Below are 6,804 nucleotides of genomic sequence, written 5' to 3' on the forward strand. Positions count from 1 at the left end.
ATATATCCTATCTTTGAAAGGCTCAACAGACTGGGCCTTTATTAAAATCTCAATCAAAATAAAAGCCTAGATTACAACTAAATTCTCCTCCAAGTGTAGTTGCAGGGCTGGATCCACAGCCTGAGGCTCCTGTTTTAACACCTGTGACAATCAGGCAATTATCAGGTGTAAAAGATCAAAGGTCCCCCCTACAAAAGATTTTACAAGCTGCTAGTACAGGAGCAACTTTAAAAGGGACACATTGCTTCCTCTAATTCCACTGAAATTCTCCCATTTTTGTTATTAAGAAAAAATCTGGTAAGTAGAGATTATTACAAGATTTACAAAAAGTTAATAAAACCATAAAATTAATGGGAGCCTTACAGCCAGGCTTGCCCTGTCCTATAGCTACACCAAAAAACACATATAAAATTGTTTTGGACTTAAAAAGATTGTTTTTATACTATACCTTTAAATCCTGATGACTGCCCTAGATTTGCTTTCAGTGTTCCTTCTGTTAATTTACAAAAACCTTTTAAGAGATATCATTGGCTAGTGCTACCTCAGGGAATGGCTAGTAGCCCTACATTATGTCAAAAATTTGTATCAGCTAAAATAAAACCTACCCGAAGGGCATTTTCAGATATTTACATCATCCACTACATGGATGACATACTTCTTGCCCACTCTTGTGAACCAAAGTTGCTTGCTGCTTTTGCTCATTTACAAAAAAAGCTCCACAATTATGGGCTAGTTCTAGCCCCAAAAAAATTCAGCAAGTGCGTCCTTACTCTTATCTGGGATATTGTTTAATGCCTCAAGCCATTGTGCCTCAAAAAATACAAATCCGGCGAGATTGTTTAAAAACATTAAATAATTTCCAAAAGCTACTGGGAGACATTAACTGGATTAGACCTCAGTTGCGGTTGACAACTGGTAAATTACAACCTTTGTTTAAAATATTACGTGGAAAAGCTAATCCTACTTCTCTCCGCAAGATAACACGGGGAAGAGGCTTTGCTTGTATTTCTCCAGGTCCTGAAGAAAAACCTTTGTAAATTCCTGGTCGGTGTTAAACCATACCGTGAGCGACAGCCCACAAAAGAGAAGACATCTATAAATGCCCATCCACGCCCCTAGGGTGTGAAAAAGCTCTCACTTTCCACAGCTGCAGAAGGACTTACCACTTCAGACCCTGTTAAATGGATAAAGACTTTGGGTAGAGGGTTTGCTGGGGATATTGCTATTCTGTTTATTGTTCTGTTTGTTTTACATAGTCCTCAGATGTGGACAAATAGCCCTCCGACAGGCTGTAAATGAAATAACTACATGTTCTGTGTTTCTCATGCTTCAAAAAAATAAAAAAGGGGGAGATGTAGTCACACAACAGCCTAGCCGACTGTTCCCCCCATGTCTTTCCTTAAGGAAAGAAGAGCCTGTAAGACTGGCTTTTTAGGACTTTGCTTATCTTTATGTTTTACACCTCATGTCTCTCTGTCTGGTCCCCAAAAGATGGTTTGCAGCCAAAGACGGGTAAGATATCTCAAGGGAGATACAACCTAAGCCAGGCAAAACCGAGTGGGGACCCCCAATGAGCTGCCTTAGAAAAATATGGGAAGAGGCCTTGCCTCCCCTTCCCCCTGCCTGGGAAAAGCCTCTGCTGTCTCTGGCTTTCCTCAAAGGAGATCGGTAGCCAATGACGGGTAATGATCAGTAAGCGTTTTTACAACCTAAGACAGGAGTCGATCGCTTTGATGATTGATATCCAATGACGGGTAAGTGAAAATGTCTGTACTGACCACCTAAGCCAGACACGATCTCAAAAATATAAAATAAAAAAGGGGGAGATGTGGGGAGCCATGGTTGCAGTTAACTTTAAAGCCTTAACAGAATGGCTCAGTTTATACTTAACCTATTTCCTCCCACTGAGGCAATTGTCTCTGCCTGCATCTGGAGAGTGCTTGCATGCTGCTCAGAAATGTGGTGGGAGTGGCCAGTTCCCAGCACAGAAGGCTGATGCCTATCAGGGCTATTGATAAGATAATTACATTTGGGAGTTTCAGTAAATTTTGTGTCTCCTGTGTTAAAGTTAAAGATTCACTGTTAACTAGATAATGCATTTTTGTACTTGTTAAACTGCACGTCCACAGAAGGTATAAATTCTGGGGACAAAATAAACTCAGCGTCTCCAGGAACACTGGGGTCCGCGATCGCCATCATCAAAGTGTGAGTGCCTTTTTTCATTCCCACTCCCCTTGTCAGGAACCGTTCGACTCGTGGCGGCTGGCCCGCTGCACTTTCTTCTTCCATCCATGTAATTTCCAGGTTTCTATCTTCGATGTCACTGATTCTTTCCTCCATCTGGTCAACTCCACTACCTAAGCTGGCTATTTCATTCTTCATTTCTCCTATTGAGTTCTTAATCTCCAGAAATTATATTTGGTTCTTTTTTTAAATTTAAATCTCTTTGGTAAAATGTTCATGTTGTTCTTTGATTGTGTTTCTGAGTTCATTAAACTGCCTTTCTGTGTTTTCTTGCATCTTGTTGAGTTTTTTCAGAACTGCAATCTTGAATTCTCTCATTTAAGTCACATATTTCCATATCTTTAAGTTCATTTTCTGGAGATTTTTCATTTTCTATCTGAGCTGTCTTGTTGCCTTGGCTATTCATGGCAATTAATGATTTGTTATTTCTCTTCCTAGACATCTACAGGAGTGGGTTCTGCAACAAGTTGATAGGAAGTGGTCTTTCTTTTGTTTTCCAGTACGTGTTGCTAGAATGTTTTATTTTCTCTCCAACTGCAGCCTTTTTTTCTCTCTCACACTGTAGTGTTATGTTTTCTCTGCACTATTCCAGCTTCTCACACAATGGGGGGATTCCCTGGAAGGCAGTCTTCTCCTCTGTGAACAGTTCGCCTGGGTCATAGGTTGCCATGTACATGTGGGGATGCAGAGAGCTTTTGAAGTTCCAAACCTCTTCTGCACCAGATTCAGAGCCCATGTGTTTCAGCAGTTCTGTTTACTCCTGCAGGGATTTGCCCAGTTAGGTGGGGACAGGGGCGGGGTGAGTTGTGAGAGGTGGCCCAGAGCAATGCTGGCAACCACCACCACAGCCAGTCCTCCTTCCACAGCTCCCTCCCCTTTGCTGGAACTAGTTGAGCTGCGAATCTGTGTCTGCGGACCACAGTTCTCAGAACTGCAAATATTCTGTTCTTTGGATCTGACATTGCTACTGTTCCTCTTCTAGCACCGGGCAGGTGGGCGAGGGGCGAGCTCTGGGAGGGTAGGGAGGAGGCGGCTAGTCTCAGTGCCTAAGGCTTCTATTCTCTGCTCGGCAGTGAGGGCTTAAACCACCATTTTCAGCTTTCTTCCCTCAGTCTTTTCTCCGAGGTCTCTGCCGTGAGCATTGGGTTCTGCTGTGTTATATGCTGCCCCCTCAGCCCTGTGGGCCATAAGGGGCACCCTAGCAGTCCGAGTTCTTCCCTCTCCCACAGCTGCAGCAGTTCCGGGATGCAGGGAGCTCCGAGCACTGAGCTAGGTCTGTGTCCTGCGCCCGCTCGTCTCCGTCTCCGCCCTTCTCCCTTCCCTCCTCCCCCGCTCGCGCGATTTGCCCACCTTTAGGTGAATTCAGTAGTGGGCCTCTTCGTCTTGAATGTCTGCTGTGCAGGGAGTCCTTTGTGGAGTTACAGTTCTTCAATTTGTTGTAAATTCCAGGGGAGATTTCCAGAGGCTCACTTCACGCCACCATTTTGATGCCATCACTTGATGACCATACTTTTAAAATCACTGCTGTTGACTCTTCTTTCCTATATGAAACACTCTCCATCTTTGGCTTCTGTGGTAAAGACTCTCACTGACTGCTCATTCGATATCTGTTTCCCCTTTTATTTACTAGTAGCCTCTGATTTTATTCTGGGTAGTAATGCAAGTAGTACATTTCCCAGCCTCACTGTTGTTAAATACAGCCAATAATATGGAAACAGAAGTTGTCTGATAAGACTTATAAAAGAGTATCCTAAAAGTAGTGCAAAAATGACACAAGTACATTGCCTTTTCCCCTTCTTCCCTTAAGTGTCATGTGGATATGATGGCTAGAGCTCCAGCAGCCATCTTGGACCATGAGGCAAACAAAGAAGCCTTATACAAAAGATCATGGAGCAGAAACATAGAATGAACCAGAGTCCTTGATGACAACATGGTATAGCCATGCAAACTCATTGATTATCTCAGATTTCTTCTATGTGAGAGAAAAACAAATCCCTAAAATTTTAAACCACTGTTATTTTCACTTTTCTATTTACACAGCAAACCTAATCTTATCTAATTCGGCTTCCAATGCACTGTAGTGCTCTTTTTGTTTTCTTGCTTCTCAAATTACTCCTCTTGGTCACTACTCCTCATCCTTATTCGTGTTCCTCCTCTTCCTTCTTCTCCAATTTCTTTTCTTTTTAACTTTTCTTCTTTTTCCTGCCTTTTAAACCACAGCTTATCCAAAGATCTGACCTCACCTATCCTGTCTTCTCTACTCCATTCTTCCCTTCTGTCTCTAGACTTGTTTTTGACGGTCTCAGCCAGTTTCATTCCTATAATCGTAACCTCTATCCTGAAGACTCTTAATTTTGAAACTACAACCTTGCATTTGTAGAAAAAGAGCTGCTCCACATCTCCACCTAGATAGCCCAATGGACGGACACATTCAGTGTGTCCAAAAATGAATTTCTGGTCTTCCCTCCATAACCAGACACTTTCCTTTGGTTGCCCATTTCTCTTAATTGGTCACCCTGAGTTCCACTTCATAACCTGTAAACCTTCAAGTCATCTTGAACTTCACCTTCTGCCTGGGCTTGATAAAATTATACATCCCATCCATTCAACGTCTGTAATTTAACATCCAGCCGAACTCTCCTGTCCGTCCCAAGTCATTGTTACAGGTGGGGGTCTCACCATCTTTCTTCTGGGCCACTGCAGTAGCCTCATAACTGTCTTCCCGCTTCACTTCCATTCACCTGTCTGTGAGTGTGGGTGAAGTGCAACCCTCATCATATTCCACTCCTGCGCAGCCACTGTGACCCACCAAATATGGTCCACCATCTGACACCAACATATCTTTCCAAACATAATTTCTACTGTTTCCCATCCTATGCTTTATCTAAACTTCATCCAATCCCTACGATGACCATCTTCAGTGTTTGAGCTGCCTTTCCCTGTTGCTGTCTTGTGTTCGTGCAGGTTCATTTGCCCGTGTTCCCTACTACTTCCTATTTTATCATCCCTGAATCCAATCTATTCTTTGGTCCCAACAAAAATGCCATCTGGAGACTCCACAAAACCTACCATGACCTCTTGAACTGAAAGTTCTTTCTCAAATCCTGTATTAATTCATATGCTTATCCTAAGGCCCTGACTTTTCTCTTTGTATTGTGGTAATAAAGATACATGCTTTCTCTTGTTAACTAGACCTGTCATGTTCATCTTTCTTGTCCTTCAGTGCCAACGTGATAGGCACTCAGTAAATAGGTTGAGTGAATAAACAGTATTTTTAGTCTTTGAGTGCATGAATAAATACATATGTGTTGTCGTTTCTAAGCTCCTTAAACATTCTTATCATCAGTGTTCTGAACTCTGTCTCTGATGGGTTGGTTACTTCTGTTTCATTTGGTTCCATTTCTGGAGGTTTCTTCTGTTCTTTTATTTAGGACATGTTTCTTTGTTTCCCCATTCTGGCTGACTCTCTGTGTTTGCTTTGATGTATTAGGTAGATCCCCTAGGGTTCTTAGTTCTTGCTCGGTTATCTTTTGTAATATGTGTTCTTTATATTTGACTTGCACTAAAAATATGGAACGCTTCACGAATTTGTGTGTCATCCTTGCACGGGTACCATACTAATCTTCTCTGTATCGTTCCAACTTTAGTATATGTGCTGCTGAAGCGAGCAATACATACGTATTAAGTGTTTGACTGTTACTTACAGTCTGTCCTTTCGTCACCATGGTCATTGCCTCCTTCACATCCACCTTCCAGCCTCCACTACTTTGGACAAAATTGTCAAAGAGAAGTGAGAAAAGAAGGAGGAAAGGAATGTAAGTGCTATGCTAATATGCTTCCTTCTTGAAAAACAAATGAAACAGAAAGAAAGAGGTGAAGCCTTCATTTGAGCTGTGATAAATGAGGAGAGGATTATCAACTTTTTTTTTGCTGCAGGAAAGGTACTTTTGCTTCTTTAAAAACTATGAAGGATCTCTCAGAAAGGAGTTCAGTATACTTGATCCACTGCGTATCGGACATTAGGGGCTTATCCTTTGCGGCACTTGACACACTTACACTGCTCCGTTGCAACCAAACTGTCCTCCAGGGAGGTAATGTGCCCTGCTGCAATGATCAATGCCTTTTTTGTTTTTTAAATTCGTTTCAGGTGTACAAAACAATGTAATAGTTAGACATTTACACCCCTCACAAAGTGATTACCCTCTTCTCCAACTTACTCCCCCTCTGACATTGTATATAGCTGTTTCAATTCCATTGACTCTATTCCCAATGCTGATCAGTGCCTTTCGAAGACTCTCCTGAGGCTGTTTTTAGAGCAAAAACCCTCTCAGTTTCACTGCAACTTCGAGGGGAGAAGTTAAGTGCTATGAATCACACGTTGGGATTCATTAACCCCCATGTGGTGCACAGAGTGGGACATCGCACCCAACCCCTCGGCTGTGTGGACAGGTGTGTCCCCTGCTTGGTCCCCAGAGACCATACACGTGGGTCCCCTCTCTCCTCACAGGGTCACAGGGACAGTCAGATGTGGGGAAGAGTACAGTGCTTTGTGTCCTGGCC

At 42.7% G+C, this 6,804-nt stretch overlaps 1 non-coding gene across 1 annotated transcript; it reads right to left on the reverse strand.

Annotated features, from left to right (window-relative positions):
- Positions 1-5,808: 5,808 nt before the first annotated feature.
- On the reverse strand, positions 5,809-5,915 carry LOC141570342 (U6 spliceosomal RNA). The gene has a single exon (XR_012494336.2). It is a non-coding gene; the product is annotated as a U6 spliceosomal RNA (small nuclear RNA).
- Positions 5,916-6,804: the final 889 nt, after the last annotated feature.

The sequence above is a fragment of the Rhinolophus sinicus genome, chromosome 1 (assembly GCF_057876585.1).
Source record: "Rhinolophus sinicus isolate RSI-liver-muscle chromosome 1, RSI-T2T, whole genome shotgun sequence".
Lineage (NCBI taxonomy): Eukaryota > Metazoa > Chordata > Mammalia > Chiroptera > Rhinolophidae > Rhinolophus > Rhinolophus sinicus.